The sequence below is a fragment of the Chiloscyllium plagiosum genome, unplaced genomic scaffold (genome assembly GCF_037043375.1).
Source record: "Chiloscyllium plagiosum isolate Xiang-an unplaced genomic scaffold, Cpla_swu_hap1 HiC_scaffold_38, whole genome shotgun sequence".
Lineage (NCBI taxonomy): Eukaryota > Metazoa > Chordata > Chondrichthyes > Orectolobiformes > Hemiscylliidae > Chiloscyllium > Chiloscyllium plagiosum.
Window position 1 is genome coordinate 50,194,369 of NW_028270176.1, and position 22,057 is coordinate 50,216,425.

Consider the following 22,057-nt stretch of genomic DNA (forward strand, 5'->3'; position numbering starts at 1 on the left):
TGGAGAAAAGACATGGCAATGTCTGAATTGAAGGAAGGAATACAAATACCCATCCCAGCTGGAAGCTCATCGATGCAAACATTCCGCGGAGAAACCTTTCACTTGCTCCATGTGGGAATGGATTATCTTCGTCATCCAGCCTCGTTTCAAACCAGTAGGTTCGCACTATTTCTCTCATGAACGGTTCGTGTAAATGATATGACAAGGAGCAAAGGAATAGATGTAATGATCGATCTAAACAATCCAAGGCTGGCAGGTGAGCTGTTGCCTCTGGCGTTATCAGCTCGAGTTCTTCTGATTGTGGTGCTCTCGTGCATTGGATTCCATGCGACCACCCGTCATGTTGACAGCAGTGCAAGTAACCAGCAGGATAAGATACAGACCTTTAGCCTCCAACAAGTGACATGCCCGGTCCCAGTCCTAAATCAGGACAAAGTCTTCAGGTTCTACAGAAGGAGTAGTCTCCTTCACGCAGATCATTACCCTAGTGATAGGCTTGGTGTACTTCTGAATGTAAGCATTAAAGAGTTTTGAGTAACTTATGCACGTGTTTTCCCACTTCATCACCACCATTGTAGAAGTTTTATCAGTCATTGTGACAGCTTCGATCGACCTCCAAATATATCTACTGTTACTAGACAATGTTTATTATAATGCACACGAGGTAATTCAATAAACACAAGATGTAAATAAGTAAACTGTTGACCAGGCAAGGGGGTAGTGAAAGAATAATGTAGGAACTTTTGCCTCGTTGCCAAAGTGTGCACAATTATGCACATATTAAATTCAGATACGTAGGAGTTGTTTCTGTATCTCACCCAAGTCTGGCATACCGTCCTTATACCGTGACTAACAAGGTTTTGCGGGAAACCCAATAGGAACAGAACTTTGGTGTGTAAGGCAGCCTGCTTGGTAACGGCATTTACACGCTCATTCCTTTGTAGACTATGTAAGTTGCACCAATGTGAGCAGAATATTTGATAACTGCCAGTCTGAATGGGCAAAGTAGTACTGTTAATAGGCTTTCCGGTGGAAGTTAAAAATTATCTTTGTTGCCACAAGACTCCATAATCGTCGGCCACGCCATGATCCTGTCCCTGTTTATGCTCTTTGCAATCCTTGTTAACCACTCGCAACGTCATGACGCAGACAAGTCGGAATCTCTGTCCATTGCAAAGTATTTTGAAAGAAAAGGACAAAACGACCTTCTTAAAGGAGCATCATTATCGCACCTCCCCCTGAAAAAAGCAAACATCAATATCCAAAGACAGTTTCATTTTAAAGCCGTAAATCGTACACTATTAGTATATTACAATACTTCGACATTGCATTGACAATAACCGTGCAAGCATGCACTTCTCCTTCCTATTTCTGTCTGCTTACTCCCGCCATCAAACACCTCTGTTTACCATTCGTCCATTACACATTATTCCTAGTTTTCCTTCCAAAGAGAAACACTTCACATTTTTCCGTATTAGAATCCATATATCACCTCTCAGTGAAGCTGCACAACTCATCTATATCCTATCTATGTAACTTGTAAAATCTTGGCATTGTCCACAAGTCCGCCGACGTTTGCATTATCTGCAAAGTTACTAACTCATCATTCTCTGCTCTCATCCAGGTCGTTTATTTAAAAATGACAAAACAGCACTGGCCCCAAAATACATCCTTGCAGCACACCGATAGTAACTTAACTCCAGGATAAATATTTCCTATCAATCAACACTATCTATCTTTATTCAGCTGACCAATTTCTGCTTCAAAACGCTAAATCGCCCTCATACCGATGCCTCCATATTTTGTGCAATAGTCTTCCGTGGGCAACGTTATGAAATGCCTTCGTAAAATCCATAGACACGAGATCATCCGTTTGACCCTCATCTACGTGTTTGGTCACCTTCTCTAAAAACTCAGTAAGGTCTTGAGTCACGACTTACCCTTCACAGAACGGTGCAAAGTATCACTGATCAAATTATTCCTTTCCAGATGATGATAAATCCTATCTTTTATAATCCTTTCCAAACTTTTATTCCCACTCGAGGTAAAGCTCACTAATCTATAAATACCAGAATTTTCTCTACTCCCCTTCTTGTACAAGCAAACAACATCTGCTCTCTTCCAGTCTCCAGTCACAATTCCTTCAGATGACGATGATATAAAGATCAAGCCATATCACCTCCCTTGCTTCCAATGGAATCGGAGGAAAAATTCCATCTGACCAAGTTGATGTTCACACTTTCCAGAATTGATAACAGTTTCCCCATATGAAACTCTATCCTCTCTTGTCTGACAGCCTGTATCTCAGCGTTCTCCTTGGCAGCATTGCCTTTTCACTGCATGAAAACGGATGGGTATGTTCAGGAAGCGCCTTTTCTTTCTCTTTAGAGTCCAGACAATACTTCCCACTACTGTCCATGGTTGCACCTGAACTCACTTTAGGCATTCATTTGTCCGACATACTTCCCGCACACTTTAAGGTTTTCCTTGATCTGATCTGCCAAAGACGTCTCATATCCCCTCCTCGCTATTCTTAGCTCTCTATTTAGGTCCCTCCAGCATAACGTATAACTCTCAAGCGCCGTAAGTGGTTACATCTTCACATTAGCTTTGTTCTTCCTTCTGACAAGAGATTAAAATTCTTTACTCAGCCACGGTCTCCCCGTTCGACCACTCCCTCCCTTCCTGACAGGTACATACTGTTCAAGGATATGCAGTAGCCGTTCCTTCAACAGTCTTCACATTACAATTGTGCCCATCACATACATGTTCCTTCCCCACCCTGCGCATCCTAACTCTTGGCTAATCGCTTCATAATTATCTTTCCCCCCTGCTATAACACATATCCTGCTATAAATACCTGTCTGCTTCCATCACTAAAATCAATGTAACGGAATTGTGGCCATTGTCACTAAAATGCTCACTAACTCCTAATCTAATAACTGGCCGCGGTCATTACCCAGTACCAAATCAAATGTGGGTTCGCCTCTTGCTTACCTATCCATATATTGTGCCAACAAACCGTCCTGCAAAAGCCTGACCCATGTAAACTCCTAGAACTGTAGCGTTTCCACTGAAACGTTGGAAAGTTTAGTTCTCCCATAACAATAACACTTTCGCTCCTATCCATTCTCTATATCTCTGGAACTTTTCAGTGGCCTAATGAAAACTCCCAACAAGGTGACCTCTCGTTTCGTGTTTCTAACCCTCAGTGGACAAGTGTGGATCAAACGTCCTTTTCTGCCACTGTATTACAGACCTTGACGAACAATTCCACGCTACCCCCTCTTCCTTGTTCTTACTCAAAGATCTAAACGCCGGAACCTGCAACAACAAGTCCTGTCTCTTCTCCGTCCATTCCTCCAAAATGGCCACAACTCACTGGAACACCGCCAATGAGGAAGCAGCCACCACTGAAAGCTATCACAAACATCACAGGGAATGTCATTTTGTTCCCAAGAATGCCACTGAGTCCATTGCTTCCACCCCGTAACCATCAATGTGTATGCATCACTTCCTTTAGTGATGTACATGCAGGAGCTGCCGAAGACTCCCCTCACTGTGAAAGAACGATCAGTCCTCAGGAAAAGCCTCATCTTCATTCCGATGCGCTCTCCATTAACAATTTCACCATGCGTGACACAGTGATGCTTTCTTCCACTGCCTCTGCTACCATGCTTATTTTCTCCAGCAGGTCTCCCAACCACCCTCCAAGGACCCCTTTGCCCGCATGCAAAATACTCAACTTTGGTACCCAGTGCTGGTCTGTTACCCAAACTCATGTATTTATCTCCAACTGCGGCCATGACAATAACTGCCTCATCCAGTCTAATCCTCTCAACGTACCTCCATTCCCTCGGCTCCAACTGCAATCACAACTTCAAACTATCAGGCAAAGCGTCTGCACTGAAAGGTTGGAGCATATACTTGTACAGAGATGAAGACTGAAGCAAACTTATGGACACCTCTTCCTACTGCCCCGTCGGCCATGCCCTTACCTTGCATCACTTAGCTATCATCTCCCAGACCATCCACAACCACTTGAACTCAGACAAGCACCATCCATAGCCTCTGACCTCATAGTCAGGGCACCCTCCACTTCCCAGTTCTATATCTCAACCAAAATTCATAAACCTGACTGCCCCGGTCGAGGGTGATCTCTGACAGGCATACACCACTGAAATTGTCTCCTAATACTTTTACACACCTCTGTACCTCTTATTTATGATCAACCACATACATTCAGGACACGACCCATAGTCTTCACCTGCGCAATTACTTTGATTCCGTGGCCTCCAATGCCTCACATTAACCATGGCCAACCAATCTTCAGATACGTCTCTCTGCCATGAAGGAGGCCTCCAGTCCGTTTGGTTTTATCCTCTCCTACTGACGCATCAAGTACACTCCGCCGGCACACTCATTCGATTAGCTGAACTGCTCCTCACATACAGTCGTTTCAACTTCAAAACCGCCAAATTAATTCAGACGAGAAAGGTAACCATGGCCACCAGCATGGACTCCAGTTATGCCTGCTCTTCGGCGCTTACGTGGAAGGATCCATCTTCTGCAGCTACAATTGCACCATTCCCACCAATCACACCATTTCATTGATGACAGTATCGGCATCACCTCATGCACCCGCGATGAGTTTGAACAGTTCATCAACTTCAGAAACAAATCCATCTTAAGCTGAAGTTCACCAAGACCATATCGAACACCTACCTCTACTACCTGGACCTTCTCAATCTTCATTTCTTGCTTTCACTTTAACATGGATATATATTGGACTTCAAAATAACTGCCTCCCACAGATTACGTGGTCTATAACTCCTCTCAACCCTACATTGGAAAAACGCAATCCCTTCATTGTATGCCTCCACTGAATCTTCTCCCAGGAGGACCAGTTTCACATGAAACATCGCAGATGACCTCCTACTTGAAGACCGCCATTTCCCATTGCACATGGTCAAAAATCCTTCCAGAGAATGCTCCCCGCCCCCTTCCCACACCTCTGCCCTTGAACGCCACACTTCCATTCACAATAAATCAGAACGCTCCTGGTCCTCACCTTCCACCCACCAACATACGGAGGCAACGCATCATCCTCCACCATCACCGTCAGACACGCCAATCAGAGATATGTTTCCATCCTACGTAGTTCAGCATTCCGCAGAAAAAATATCCTCCACAAATCCCTCATTACGTCGATGCCCCCTCCCAACACACGTTGTACTCTAGCCACCTTGAAATGCCAAAACAATGGGCGTAAAACCTGCGTTCACACCTCCATCCTGACCTCCATCCAAGTCTGCAACGGGTCCTTCTACATCCTGCAGAGATTTTCCTGCACTTTCAAACACCTCACCTACTGTGCAAATTGATTATGATGCGGTCTCAACTACGTTGGTCGACAGGATACCAACTTGCGGAATTTCAGAGAATGTCTGCAGGATACATGGAGCAAACAATCATACTGCCCTGTGGCCGAACACTTCCTAACCAATCGGCCAAGTACATCCAAATTCTGGACCTTTTCCACCAACAACTTCGAGCCATTCAATGGCTGGAGGAATAACCCCTCAATTTGAGCCTTTGGTTCCTCCAACCACATGGGATAAATGTTGCATTCACCAATTTCCTGACATCCCCTCACCCATCTGATCCCAGAGCGAACCTTCCACCTCGACACTGCCCCATTCAACTGTTCTACCTGTTCATCTTCCATCCCAACAGTCTGCTCCACCCGCCACGCTAACCTGCTACCAGTACACCTTCTACCTATAACAACCCTACTAACTAACTCCCACCTCCGCACTCATCCCATTTATCTCTCAGCCTCTCTCTCTACCCCCCCCCCCCACCACTACTCCGACATCCACATTCCTGTTGAATAGCTAATGCTCGAAACGTTGACTTTCCTACTCCTTGGATGCTGCCTGACCGGCTGTGCTTCACCAAGACAAAACGTTTTAATTCGATCTTCAGCATCTAAAGTCTTCACTTTTTACTGAGCTGATTATAAACTTACTGCAAAACGTCTTCCAAGGTTGGCCAGTTTGAAGAGAGTCCCCTCCTCCATTCACAAGGAACTCAGTACATATGTCATTCACTGCATCCCCAGGTTGGTATCCTGTCGACCAACGTAGATGAGGTGTTTGAAAGTGCAGGAAAATCTCTGCAGGATGTAGAAGGACTCGTTGTAGACTTGGATGGAGGTCAGGATGGAGGTGTGAACGCAGGTTTTACACCCATTGTGTTCTCCTCTGCCCTGAACACAGCACAAAAGTACTGAAGCTGACCACCCACAACAGCGGTATCTTCTTCTTCCGTGCCTGCCAACGCAACGGACTGATCCCACATGGACTGCAGACTACATTCAGAACATCGAAGTATGCACTTGCCAAAGAATATCAAGACATACAGCAAATTCAAATTCTCCAGGAACATTTCTCCCTCCGTATCCTCATCTCCACGCTCACAACCATGCCGCAAACTCTCCCTGTAGTGAGCCCTGCCGCCGCTCAGGGCCACACTCTCCCAGAATTGCAAAGGCCCTCTGTTGTTCCAAATCCTCAGAAGAATCCACTCAGTAAACATTCACTTATTCTCCAGCTTATCTGACATTAAAGAAGAATATGTACACCAATCTTTCATGTACTTACCTCCAAACTCGGGATTCGTCGTTCATTCTAGAACTTTCTCCCGCCCTCCAGAATCTCTTGGACGCCAATAGCCACACAGCCGTTACAGAGTCATAGAGACATGGAGGTGTCCAACAAGGAAACAAAACCTTCGATCCAACCTGACCATGCCGACCAGATATTCCACCCCAATCTAGTACTACCTGCCAGCATCCGGCCCATACGCCCTATAAACCCTTACCATTCATACATACCCATTCAAATGCTTTTTAACTGTTGCAATTGTAAAACTTTTTAAGGACAACTCATACCCTCCGACGCTCCAGAGAAAACAGCCCCAGCCTGTTCAGCTACTCCTTATAGCTCAGTCCTCCAACCCTGGCAACATCTTTGTAAATCTTTTCTGAACCCTTTCAAGTTTCACAATAGGAAGGAAACCAAAATTGCGCGCAATATTCCAGCAGTGGCCTAAACAATGACTTGTAGAGCCGCAACAAGACTTCCCAACTCCTGTACTCAATACTCTAACCAATAAAGGGAACATAGAACAATACAGCACAGAACAGGCCCTTCGGCCCACGATGTTGTGCCGAACTTCTAACCTAGATTAAGTACCCATCCATGTACCTATCCAAATGCCGCTTAAAGGTCGCCAATGATTCCGACTCTACCACTCCCACGGGCAGCGCATTCCATGCCCCCACCACTCTCTGGGTAAAGAACCCACCCCTGACATCTCCCCTATACCTTCCACCCTTCACCTTAAATTTATGTCCCCTTGTAACACTCTGTTGTACCCGGGGAAAAAGTTTCTGACTGTCTACTCTATCTATTCCTCTGATCATCTTATAAACCTCTATCAAGTCACCCCTCATCCTTCGCCGTTCCAACGAGAAAAGGCCGAGAACTCTCAACCTATCCTCGTACGACTTCCTCTCCATTCCAGGCAACATCCTGGTAAATCTTCTCTGCACCCTCTCCAAAGCTTCCACATCTTTCCTAAAGTGAGGCGACCAGAACTGCACACAGTACTCCAACTGTGGCCTAACCGAAGTCCTGTACAGCTGCAACATCACTTCACGACTCTTGAATTGAATCCCTCTGCTAATGAACGATAATACTCCATAGGCCTTCTTACAAACTCTATCCACCTGAGTGGCAACCTTCAAAAATCTATGTACATAGACCCCAAGATCCCTCTGTTCCTCCACCTGACTAAGAACCCTACCATTAACCCTGTATTCCGCATTCTTATTTGTTCTTCCAAAATGGACAACCTCACACTTGGCAGGGTTGAACTCCATCTGCCACTCCTCAGCCCAGCTCTGCATCATATCTAAGTCCCTCTGCAGCCGACAACAGCCCTCCTCACTGTCCACAACTCGTATCTTCGTATCATCTGCAAATTTACTGACCCACCCTTCGACTCCGTCATCTAAGTCATGAATAAAAATTACAAACAGCAGAGGACCCAGAACTGATCCCTGCGGAACTCCACTTTTAACTGGGCTCCAGGCTGAATATTTACCATCTACCACCACTCTCTGCCTTCGACCGGTTAGCCAGTTTTCTATCCAATTGGCCAAATTTCCCTCTATCCCATGCCTCCTGACTTTCCGCATAAGCCTACCATGGGGAACCTTATCAAATGCCTTACTAAAATCCATGTACACTACATCCACTGCTCTACCTTCATCCACATGCTTGGTCACCTCCTCGAAGAATTCAATAAGACTTGTAAGGCAAGACCTACCCTTCACAAATCCGTGCTGGCTGTCCCGAATCAAGCAGTGTCTTTCCAGATACTCATAAATCCTATCCCTCAGTACCCTTTCCATTACTTTGCCTACCACAGAAGTAAGACTAACAGGCCTGTAATTCCGGGGGTTATCCCTATTCCCTTTTTTGAACAGGGGCACAACATTCGCTACTCTCCAGTCCCCTGGTACCACCCCCGTTGCCAGTGAAGACGAGAAGATCATTGCCAACGGTACTGCAATTTCCTCTCTTGCTTCCCACATAATCCTAGGATATATCCCGTCAGGCCCGGGGGACTTGTCTATCCTCAAGTTGTTCAAAATGCCCAACACATCTTCCTTCCTAACAGGTATCTCTTCTAGCTTACCAGTCCATTTCACACTCTCCTCTTGTACAATACGGTCCCTCTCGCTCGTAAATACTGAAGAGAAGTACTTGTTCAAGACCTCTCCTATCTCTTCCGACTCAATACACAGTCTCCCACTACTGTCCTTGATCGGACCTACCCTCGTTCTCGTCATTCTCAGGTTTCTCACATACGCATAAAATGCCTTGGGGTTATCCTTGATGCTATCCGCCAACGATTTTTCATGCCCTCTCTTAGCTCTCCTAATCCCTTTCTTCAGGTACTTCTGGCTATCCTGTATCCCTCCACTGCTCTGTCTGAATCCTGTTTCCTCAACCTTATGTAAGCCTCCTTCTTCCTCTTTACCAGACATTCAACCTCTCTCGTCAACCAAGGCTGCCTCCCACGACCATTTCTTTCCTGCCTGATAGGTACATACATATCATGGACACGTCGTATCTGCTCTTTGAAAAAGTTCCACTTTTCCACCACATCCTTCCCTGACAGCCTATGCTCCCAACGTATGTTCCTCAAATCCTGCCTTACAGCATCGTAATTTCCCTTCCCCCAATTATAAAATCTACCTTATTGTGCGCACCTATCTCTCTCCATAACCAAGGTGAAAGTCACAGAATTGTGGTCACCATCACCAAAATGTTCACCCACTAACAAGCCCACCACTTGTCCCGGTTCATTACCGAGTACCAAATCCAATATGGCCTCCCCTCTGCTCGGACAATCTACATACTGCGTTAGAAAAGCTTCCTGGACACACTGCACAAACACCGCCCCATCCAATCTGCTTGACCTAAAGAGCTTCCAATCAATATTTGGGAAGTTGAAATCGCCCATGACTACGACCCTGTGGCTTCTGCACCTTTCCAAAATCTGTTTCCCAATCTGTTTCTCCACATCTCTGCTGCTATTGGGGGGCCTATAGTAAACACCCAACAAGGTGACTGCACCTTTCCTATTTCTGACTTCAGCCCATACTACCTCCAGAGGCAGATCCCCCTCAAACTTCCTTTCTGCAGCCGTTATACCATTTCTAATTAGCAATGCCACCCCCCCCTCCTTTTTTCCCACCCTCCCTAATCTTACTGAAACACCTGTAACCAGGAACCTCCAACAACCATTCCTGTCCCTCATCTATCCACGTTTCCGTGATGGCCACAACATCGTAGTCCCAGGTACCGATCCACGCCTTAAGTCTACCCAACTTATTTCTGATACTCCTTGCGTTGAAGTATACGCACTTGAGCCCATCTCTGTGTCCGCAAGTAGTCCCTGTCAGTGCTACCTTCTCCACAGCCTCCCTACAGTCTTGGGCATCCTGACACACAGCAAGCTGACTTGCTGGACTACAAGTCCGGATCCCATCCCCCTGCCAAATTAGTTTAAACGCCCCCGAAGAGTGCTAGCAAACCTACCCCCCAGGATATTGGTGCCCTTCTGGTTCAGGTGCAACCCGTCCTGTTTGTACAGGTCCCACCTTCCCCAGAATGCAGTCCAATTGTCCAAATATCTGAAGCCCTCCCTCCTACACCAGCCTTGCAGCCACGTGATCAACTGCACTCTCTCCCTATTCTTTGCCTCACTGTCACGTGGCACCGGCAACAACCCAGAGATGACGACTCTGTCTGTCCTAGCTTTTAGCTTCCAGCCTAACTCCTTGAGCTCTTGAATGACCTCCCCACCCCTCCCCACCCCTCTTCCTGGAAGTATACCAAACGCCTTCTTTACTATCTTGTCTGCCGACGACTCCACTTTCAAGGAGCTCTGAACCTGCACTCCAAGGTCTCTTTGTTCAGCAAAACTCCGTAGGACCGTACCATTAAGTGTATAAGCCCTGCTAAGATTTGCTTTCCTAAAATGCAGCACCTCACATTTATCTGAATTAAATTCCATCCGCCACTTCTCAGCCCATTGGCCCATCTGATCAATATTTTGCTGTAATATCAGTAACCTTCCCTGTCCAACACATCTCCAATTTTGGTGTCATCTGCAAACTTACAAACCATACCTCTTATGGTCGCATCCAAATCATTTATAGACATGGCAAAAAGTAGAGAACCCAGCACCAATCCTTGTGACACTGCACTAGTCATAGACCTCAATTCTGAAAAACAACCTTCTACTACCACCCTCTGTCTTCAACCTTTGAGCCAGTTCTGTATCCAAGTGGCTAGTTCTCCCTGTATTGCGTGATATCTAACCTTGCAAACCAATCTTCCGTCGTTAATCTTGTCGAATGTCTTACTGAAGTCTATATAGTATAGATCTTATCAATCGTCTTTGTTACTTCTTCAATAAACTCAATCAAGTTTATGAGACATGATTTCGCACTCATGACTATCCCTAAGCTGTCCTTGCCTTTCCAAATACATGTACATCCTGTCCCTCAGGATTCCCGATAACAACTTGCCCAGCACGGACATCAGGCTCACTGGTATATAGTTCCCTGGATTGTCCTTACCACCCTGAATAAACAGTGGCGCCACGTCAGCCAACTTCTGGTGAGATGTCTTCCGGCATGTCACCTGTGACTATTGATGATACAAATATCTCAGCAAGAGGCCCAGAAATCATTTGTCTAACTTCCCACAGAGTTCTAGCTGACACCTGGTCATGTCCTGGGCATTTGTCCATCTTTATGTGTGTCAAGACATCCAACACTTTCTCCTCTGTAATATGGACATTTTTCAATGTGTCTGCATCCACTTCCCTACATTCTATATCTTCCATGCCATTCTCCAGAGTAAATATTGATGCAGAATACTCGTTTAATATCTCCCCCATTTTCTGTGGCTCCACACAAAGGACGCTTTGCTGATCTTTGAGGGGATCTATTCTGTCTCTAGTTACCCTTTTGTCCTTCATGTAATTGTTAAAAACCTTTGGATTCTCCTTAATTGTATTTGCCAAAGCTATCCCTTTTTTTGCTCTCTTACTGCCTTTATACTCTTCTAAGGATTCACCCGGTCTATCCTGTCTACACCAGACATATGCTTCCTTCTTTTTCTCAACCAAACCCTCAAGTTATTTAGTCAGCCAACATTCAACATACCTTACAGCATTTCCTTTCACCCCTACGGGGATGCACTTTCTCTGAATTCTGGTATCTCATTTCTGAAGGCTTCCCCATTTCTAGCTGTCCCCTGATATGTGAATATTTGCCCCCAATCAGATTTGCAAAGTTCTTGCCTAATATCGTAAAAATTGGCCTTTCTCTAATTTAGAACTTCAACTTTTAGATCTGATCTATCCTTTTCTATCACTATTTTAAACCATTAGAATTATGGTCGCTGGCCCCAAAGTGCTCCTCCGCAGACACCTCAGTCACCTGCCCTGTCTTATTTTCCAAGAGCATGTCAAGTTTTGCATACCTCGTAGGTAAATCCAAATAATCCAAATACTGAATAAGAAACTTTTCTTGTACACACTTAACAAATTCCACTCCATCTAAACCCTTAAAACTATGATGGCAGTCCCACTCTATGGTTGGAAAATTAAAATCGTCCACCATAACCAACCTATTATTCTTACAGATAGCTGAGATCTCCTTACAAGCTTGTTTCCCAATTTCGCTCTGTCTATAAAGGGTCTATAATACAATCCCTAAAGTTGATCATCCCTTTCTTATTTATCAGTTCTACCCAAATAACTTCCCTTGATGTATTTGCAGGAACATCCCCCCTCAGTACAGCTGTAATGCTGTACCTTATCAAAAACGCCACACCCCTCCTCTTTTGCCTCGCTTTCTATCCTTCCTGTAGCATTTGTATCCTGGAACATCAAGCTGCAGACCTGCCCATCCCTGAGTCATGTTTCTGTAATTGCTATGATATCCCAGTCCCATGTTCCTAACCATGTCCTGACTTCATCTGCTTTCCCTGTTAGTCCTCTTGCATTGAACGATATGCAGTTTAATTTATTAGTCCCAACTCGTCTCTGCCTTCCCTGACTTTTTGACTTGCTTCTGTTCTCAACTGTACCAGTCTTAGATTGGTCTCGTTCCTCACTATCTCCCTGGGTCTCACCCCCGCCCAACCTTACTAGCATAAATTCCCCCGAGCAGCTCAAGCAAATCTCCATGGCCATATTAGTCCCCCTCCAATTTATGTGAAATCCTACATTCTTTTACAGGTCACTTCTACCCTAAAAAAAATTCAAATGATCCAAACATGTGAATCCTTCTCCCATACTCCAGATCGTCAGCCATGCATTTATCTGCTCTATCCACATATCCACATATTCCTGACCTCACTAGCTACGGTGACAATGTGGAAAACAGCAATGCCTCTTCAGCCCCTGCCGCAACACAGGCTGCACCCTATGCTGGTTTTGTATCTTCCGTAATCGCTGCCAGCATCACTGCCTCAGCGATTGCCGCCAAGATAAATGCCTCCACGATCGCCACTAAGGCAACCACCTCTGTCCTTACCGCGAAGACTACCCGATACTTCACGTCAACCTGCTTTGATGCCACTGACTCAGCAACTTTAGTACCTGCTGACATCACTGCTCAGAACACCGCCAATGAGTATGAAGCCATCGATGAAAGCACTGCAAACGACATTTGTAATGCCACTTTGGCCCCTGAAAAACCTTCACTTCTGCCTCCAACTACCAGTATGTGCATTAATTCATTTCCTGATGTCACCGATGATGCCAAGAGCACACACATTCCAAGGACAATCTGACTCCACATCACAAAAGCCTGCCCCACACCAGGTTCTAACCCCGGCCCGGACGTGCTTTCCCATTCTCCAAACTTCCCTATCAGAATGAGTAATCAGTCCTCTGTTAAGTCCTCCCCTTCATCCAATTATACTGCCACATCAACGAAGTTATGCTGGCTTTACCTCTACTTATTTTTTCCAATAGAACTCCAACTGACTATCCGAGTACGGCTTTGCCCGCCTCCAGCACACTCCATCCAGTTGGACACGCAGTGCTGGTCGATCTCATTATCCCCCACTGCCACCTCGACATTGACCGCCTCAACCAGTCCACCCATAAAACCTACTTAAACGTACCACCCACAAAATTCATTGCCCTCCATACCCTCTGCTCCAAGCTCAAGCTCACCATCAAACCAGCAGACAACGGCGACGCAGTGGCAGTTTAGCACATTGACTTATATGCTGCTGAATCCATTTTCAACACAAGGACGCTTCCTCCAAAAGAAACATAGACTCGAGCCTCACTTCCATTCAACAAACTATCATCTTCCAGACCATCCTTAACCTCATTAGCATATTAGAAGAAAAACACCAGGAGCAGGGGTCGGCCATCGGACCCTTGGACGCTCTTCCCCTCGATCAGATTAAGGCTGATCCTTTTGTGGACTCAGATCCACTTACTCACTTTCGCGCCATATCCCTTAATTTATTTATTGTTCAAAAAAACACACTTAAGTTTAAAAATATTTACTGAAATAGCATCAACTACGTCACTGAGCAAGGAATTCATTCAAGATATTAACAATCCGCTGTGTGAAGAATTTCCTTCTTAACTCAGTCTTAAATTTGCTCCCATCAACTTGAGGCTCTGCCTTCTTGTTCCAGCTTCACCTACAAGTGGAACTCCTTGTCTCCTTCTATCTTATCTATTCTCCTCAAAATGTTTGATGTTTCAATGCGATCAACCCTCCCCCGCTATTCGCATGAATTCCAATGAATATAATCCCACCCTTCTTAGTCTCTCCTCATAAGCCAAATGTTCTATAGAGATACCCTGCTATTTATTCCTTGATTTAAACAGTAGTGTCACTTTTTTGTTTTTCAATCTTCTGGGACTGTCCCAGCGTCCAGCCAATTTTGGAAATTTACCACCAGTGCACCTGCTGATTCTCCTGGCATCTCTCTTCATTCCCTGGGATACATACCTTCAGTTCCAGGAGACTTATCAATCTTCCACTACATTAACTTACATAACAGTACCTGTTCCATAATAATGATTGTTTCCATTTCCTTAACTAATTTCATCTCTTTGTCATTTACTTGCATACTATTACTGTCGTCAATGTGAAGACAGACACAAAACACCTGTTCAATGCCTCGTCCATTTCCCATAACCCCCTTGAAATCCTTTGAAGGACCAACATTTACTTTGGCCACTTTTTTTGTGTTGAAAATAAACTTTTGCTATCTGTCGTTATATACTGTGCTAGAGTTTTATCATGTTCTACTTACTTTTCTTTATTGCTTTTTTCGTTGAGCTTTAACGTTTTCCCAATCTTCGAGTTTCATTTTGTTTTTGGCCAATTTGTATGCCTAATCTTTCAAGTTGATAGCCTTGTTTCCTTTGACATCCATAGCAGATTAGTCCTTTTCTTACATTCGTTTCTTTTCATTGGAATATAGTTTTGCTGAGGACTTAGAGAAAAAAATTGAAAGCTCTCCATTGCCCGCTAACCGTCCCACCATGGAATCTCTGTTTCCGATGTACTTTAGCGAAGCCCTTCCTCGTTCTATTGTCGTCCCCCATGTTCAGGCACATGACCCTGCTCTTGGATTTATTATCACTCACTCTATTTGTATTCTCAATTAAGCTATACTGTGATCGCTATTTCCAAGAGGATCGATAACTCTGGAACAATTAATTATTCCAGTCTCATTACACGGCACCAGATCGAAGTTAGCTTTATCACGCATCGGTTCCAATACATATTGTTCGAAAAAATTATCCTGGATGCAGTCAACGAACTCAACCTCCAGGCTACTCTGACAGAGTTGGTTCGACCAATCGATAATTAAATTTAAATCCCACATGATAATTACGTTACCACTTTAATAGGCGTTAGATTTTTCTCTTTGTTTATTACGCGCCCCAATGGCATCACCTCAGGGGATCTCATAACCAAAGCCACCGCCCTCATACCTCAGGTACGCCGCACCACCTGGTTCTACCTGTGCACGAATTCCATAAACCTGACTGGCACAGACGGGTTATCATCTCCACCTGCTCCTTCACCAAATAAAATATTTCCACTTAACTTGACATTGCCCTGTACCAATTGGTCCAGGATCTCCATGCATTCGGGAGACTACCTCCGCCCAACATGACCTTCATGACGTTGTGTTCACCGGCCCACACTGCCCATTTCTTACCATGGACATCCAGTCCCTGTACACGTCCATCCGCTATGACGAACACCTTGATGCCTTCTGGTTCTTCCTCTTCCACTGACCCAACCTGGATCCTTCCATCAACACACTCATTCAATTGACGATTTCTCTTCGAATCGTCCCACCTCCTTCAGACTAAAGGGGCAGCCATGAACTTTCACATGGGCCCTAGCTATGCCTGCCTCTTTCTTGGGTACATGGCCAATTCTTCAGCAGCAGCTGCACCGACACTCTTCCACACATTTTCATCTGTGACATTAAAGATTGTATTGGCACTACCTCGCGCTCCCATGTGGTAGTTGAATAATACGTGAACTATGCAAACACCTTTCACCCTGATTTCAAGTTCACCTGGAAAATCTCGGACACAACCTTCCCCTTCCTAAACGCTCCATCTCCATTTCCGTCGATCGATTTAACACGGACATCACATCCAAACCAACCCACTATCACAGAGAACCAGACTGTACCACCTCGCGCACCTCATTTCTGTATAAACGCTATTCCTTGTTTCCAATTCCACAAGATCTTCTGCAACTGCTCCCAGGAGGTCCAATTACAGGTCAGAACATCCCAAATAGTCTCCTTAGTTGAGGAACACAATTTTGTCCTTCCACATAGTCAAATATGCACTCCAGCACATCTCTTCTACTTGCCACAACTCCACCCTTGAAACCCAAGCTTCCAATCTCAACAAGGACTGAAAACCTCTGGTCCTCACCTTCCACCACACCACCCTCCTGATTAAACGCATTATCCCCCATCATTTCCTTTACCGACAGTCAGACCCCATAACCAGTGGTTTATTTCCCAACCCATGCTTTCACCCCACCAGAGAAAATTAGCTGCGCCACTCCACCGTTTGGTCCATCCCATCCATGAACCTACTATCTCCTCCCAGCAACTTCCTTTTACACTGCAAGTGGCGTTCAACTGGAGCTCATATCTCCCCCCTCACGGCCATTCAAATACCAAATGAACTTTCCACATCCGGCAGAGATTTTCCTGCGCATCCAAACACCTCATCGACTCTTTCAAATTTTCTGGACGTGGTCTCCTATAAACTGGGGAGACAGGCCGCCAACTTAAGGAACATTTCAGAGAACATCTCTGGGACACACACCGAACAGCCCCACAGTCCCGTGGCTCATCATTTCAACTCCCCCTCCAACTCCACCAAGCACATCCAAGTTATGGCCCTCCACCACTGCCGAATGCTATCCATCCGACGCTGATAGAAGAACGCCTCAGCTTCGGTCTTGGAACTCTCAAACCACACAGCATCAATATTGATTTCATGAAATTCCTCATTTCACCTCCACTCACCTCATCCCAGATTCAACGCTCACATTTGGCACTGCGCTCCTGAACTGGCCAATCTGGCTATGTTCCTTTCCACCAACCAACTCCACTTCTGCTCCAGCCTATATCCGTCACCCCACCTGCAACTATGTAACGCCTCCCACCTACATTGACTCTAGTCGTACCACACCTTCACCTTTTTTCTCTGGCAGTCCCTTCCCTCCAAACTCCCCACATTACTGATGAGGGGCTTTTGCCCGAAACGTTGACTCTGTTCCTCCTCAGATTATGCCTGACCTGCCATGCTTTTCCAGTGCCAGACTTTTCACTCTGATCTCCACCATCTGCAGTTCTCACTTTCTCCCAAATGACAGGTCTGCTCCAGTACAATGATTATGCTGTGTCCGGAGAGTCATACGTTGATATTTTTTGAACATTTTGATATGAAAATGTGAAGGATATGGTGTGTGCTTTGATGCGCAAGAAGGTAGACTACACACCAGGGAACACCTCCACCCTCCTTGAGCTTATCTCTCCACCCTTCAGGCTCTCTGCCTTTATTCCTGATGAAGGGCTTTTCCCCGAAACGTCGATTTTACTGCTCCTGAACTGCTGTGCCCTTCCAGCACCACTAATCCAGAATCTGGTTTCCAGCATCTGCAGTCATTGTTTTTACCTAAATTCCTGAATACTGAGTAAAGCGAGGGTGTCAATATCTGGGACTGTACACAAACCCATTGTATGCTAGTCAGTCACAGGAGAGGTTGCAGAGAACTGGACAATAGCTAAAGTTGTAACTTTGTTTAAGAAAGTCAGAAGGGACATGACACTAGGATATAGCCATCAGATTCAATTGAAATCAGAAGCTTTTGCAGTGCTGCTTGTTCGTCAGGTGAATTCGTGCCAGACAGCTAAATAGCAAGAGGATAGAGAGATATGAACAACGCAGAGACAAACGTTTTCTTCTTAAATGTATAAAGCTATCATGTGTTGACACAGGCTTATTCCGACAATGGGACTACGCCTGTGCTGAACAGGACACTGTGATTGGATAAAAGCAAAAGAATGGCAACATGTAAACTCGTGAATGATTATCTACAGTCACATTAATGTTCGTCTCTTCTTATCAATTTGCAGCATAATATCCTTTCTGCCACAGCGGCGAAAGACAACACTGAGAATGTAACATGAAAGACAGAGCTGGGAACTGGTGAATCTTTCTCGTCCCTCGCTCCAACGTCTCGGAGAACGCAGCACAGGCAGAAGTTGCATGCACTCCACCATCACCAGCAATGCTGGTATCTGTCACTTTTCAGCCTCACCACGCCATCCCAGCACTTCTCCGACCCACTGACAGTACGCTTATGAACTTCAGTGCTGCTGCTCAGGGTGTACTGACAACTCTCACTGCAATGCTGTTTCAATGACTCTGTACTCAGGAACTGCATCTCTTCGCTGTAAACTGTGTGTGCGTACACATTCACTTTGAACTGGCTTGAATGTTGACAGAATTGTTGTCTTTCCTAATTTGGCCTTTATCCGTATTTACCCTCAGCCAAAGCGATAAGATTCACATAACTGCTGGAATTTCTTGCCATTTAGCACGAACACAAAGCCAGAAAGCCTGATATAATTGTCTATTTTATGGCAAAGTTGTCAGCATAATGAGCCAATGGTAGTCTCAGTTAGCATCCAGGAGTTTCGGCAAGGTCCATCATTCTCCATGAAGGTCAGAGTCTGGATCATTTTGCTTTATGGTGTAAGGAGCTAAATGTCGTGAATTCACTATCCGTCTTGTTTCTTTCCACTATGTTGTGGATTGATTCCTTCAGAACGAGAGATCATCGAGAGATATTAAGAGTGACAGAAGTGTTTGGCACCGCTGTTAGTACAGGTGCAGCTGGGGAAAAGATGATGAGGTGTCCTGGACGATTGAGTTGGCAGCACAGACGGCAGGCAGGTTTGGGATCAGGTGCAGGGAGCAATTTAGAAAGGAAACAAGAGAAGATGTTGAATCTAACAGTTAGACTGGACAAACATGAACTTTGGTCTGAGGTGGGCGCAGAGCAAAGATGGAATGAGAGCGATATCACCAATTCCATATGGTAGTACTTACGCTGGTGGATTGGAGGAGGTCAGTGACCTCATTCACAAATAGCTCGGTATTCACCCAGAAGGGTATCACCTCAGTGACTTAGTGGTCAACCTGAGAACACGTTGAACAGAATTTGGCGTTATAGCATCTCCTGCCAGACCTGGTGGAAGATCATACCTCACTCTACATCACGCCACTAGCCAGAACCTCAGTTGCTTGCCCGAAAAGTGTGTCTCTTATTTTACACCCTATGCCTGGTGCAGAGCAGCTTCGGATTGACAATGCAAGGTTTCAAAATGTTTTTAAAGTGACACCTGTAACAAGATGGTCAGGCTATGTTGGGATATCCGGGGCGTTGTAACGGAGGTATGATCGACCAAGGGATTGATGGAGTAGGTAGAGGCTAGAATTCTAAGAGACAGGAAAAATAGTCACTTAGAAGATTTCAGGAAATTCTAAGAGAGTTGGCTTGAATTTACTTCAGGGAAAGCCGTGTGTATTTAATCTGACGATTGTGGTTTTGAGTCAATAGCTAGTACAGTTTATGTTACTTACCTGCATTTGACAAGAAAAAAACATGGCAGACTGTTAAAAGACAGAAGCTATGGGGCCCCGTTTAATGCAGCAAGCAAGACAAAGACATGTAAGGCAAAGCTTTTGGGGGAATCAACAGAACTGAGAAATACACAACAAAGTGAGAGAGTAGTCAATGTGGTCAGATCCCTCAAGGTAGCTGGACACACTAAAAGTATAGTTAAAGCAGCGAACGGAATCATGTCCTCCATCAGGCAAAGAGCAGATCACAAGAGCTGGAAGCGTCTGCTGGAACTGAATACACCTGGAGTAACTGCGTGCAATTCCAGCCACCACATCTTCTCGAAGGACTGAACTGTATTGGAGATAGTGCAGAGGAGGTTTGCTGCCCTGGGAAAATGAAAAGTGCAGTTCTGAGAAAAGGTCGGATTGGAGATGCTGAGATCATATTTGTTTTGGGTGCACATGTTGGCAGGGACCTGGATCGAGATCGAAAGAAAATCTTGTTTCTCATGGAATGTTCAGTTGTCCATAGGGAAGGTACAAATTAAGAGGCTGAAATACTAGAAACGTGGTGAGGAAACATGTTATTTCACCCAGAGTGTGGCAGGAGTCTGGAGCTCGCACCTCGATGAGAAGTAGCAAAAAAACATTCAGACAGCTATTAAAATGGTGCCCAGATCTGCATCTCAAATTATATCGTCTACATGGAGTTAAAACAAGTGTATTACAAACAGAAGACAAGAGGTTGGGTGTTGTTTTTCATAATCTGCTGCAGACAGTGTTGAGTTACACTGATTGCATTGAGCAACTGTCTAAAGTTTTGAAAGTTTCAATATGCAAGAAGATCTATTAGCAAGGACGAGGGGTGAGGGCAGGGAGAAGCAGTGTGTAAATTATTTAGCGTCACAATAATACTAATACCATCCTTCATATGCAATGCTACTTTGCAGTGTTGGTGGACTTATCATTCAGGTATATATGACTAAAATCCTTGACTACCCAGTTGTCAGTCTTGGTCACACTACAAACACATCAACATAAAGATAGCTACATCTGACCTGTTGCATACTATTTGTTTTGATCAATTCATTTTCCTTTTTAACAAGAAACAAAAATAATTCAGGGATGGCAACAAGTGCCAGAGACAAGGGTGGATATTGCGTGTGAAGGTGACGACTGCATAAATCGGAAGGTTTGTGAAGGCTGGGGATATTACAGGGAAATGGATTGTTCTAGTAGCGAAGAGGGTGATGACAAAGGCAAGAATATTTATTGCTTCTGTTTGAATTGAAAAGTGAGCTGGATTAGCCAGATAAATATTTTGGCGATAAAATGATGGCTGAGAGAAACCCTCCACGAAACCTGACGAAAATGGTATATGGACAAATTGTCACTTTACTTAGTTCTGTGTCTTTCTGCAGCAGAAACTAAAATCAATGGGGATGGGGACAAGGGAGTCAGTCAAACACGGCCTGTACATGCAGTCACACTATGAGAAGTGAACTGAACTGCCCATCTACATAGATTGTGGTCATTGATGCAGATGCAATTCACACAAGCTGAAACACATTTTGTTTTCAAAACAAAACTATTCACTTGTGAGGAAGTGAGAAGGTATTCCAATCTGATCATCTGCTGAGTTTCAGAGACTACCGATTGGATGGGACGAATGAAGATTAGAGATACGTGGAGGATTTCAAAATCTGATCGAGATTACAGGATATACGGAGGGCTTGTGGCGTTTTCAAAGATCGTGAGGGATTTAGAATTGGAAGTTTCCAGATACAGGGAGATGTCTTGTGGAACGGAATAATTACAGAATTGGAGCGCTGTCTGGATAAGAGGATTGGGTTTTGGTATTAGTTACTCAACAGGAAATGTTGTAATGTCTGGAGGAAGGTAAATAAGGTGGGCAAAGTTGTGGGTGGTAGAAGGTAACTTTGCAGATAAAATGTACATAGTAATGCCGGAGGAGTTAATGAAGATATGAGATTTGTCATCGCTCGAGGGAGTTAGAAACAATGGTGATTGGATGATCTGGAGAGGACTGCAAAGGATTAGAGGTTTCTATGTATCAGAGAGGTTGCAACGGAAGAAACTGTGGCAAACACTACAGAAAGATTGCATAGAGATGATTGTATGTGCTGGAGACTCCAGAGAAAGAAAGTCCATATGGCTTGCATTAGTTAGAGATAAGAACGGCTACATTGTCTAATATGGGTAGGAAATGAAGTGATATATC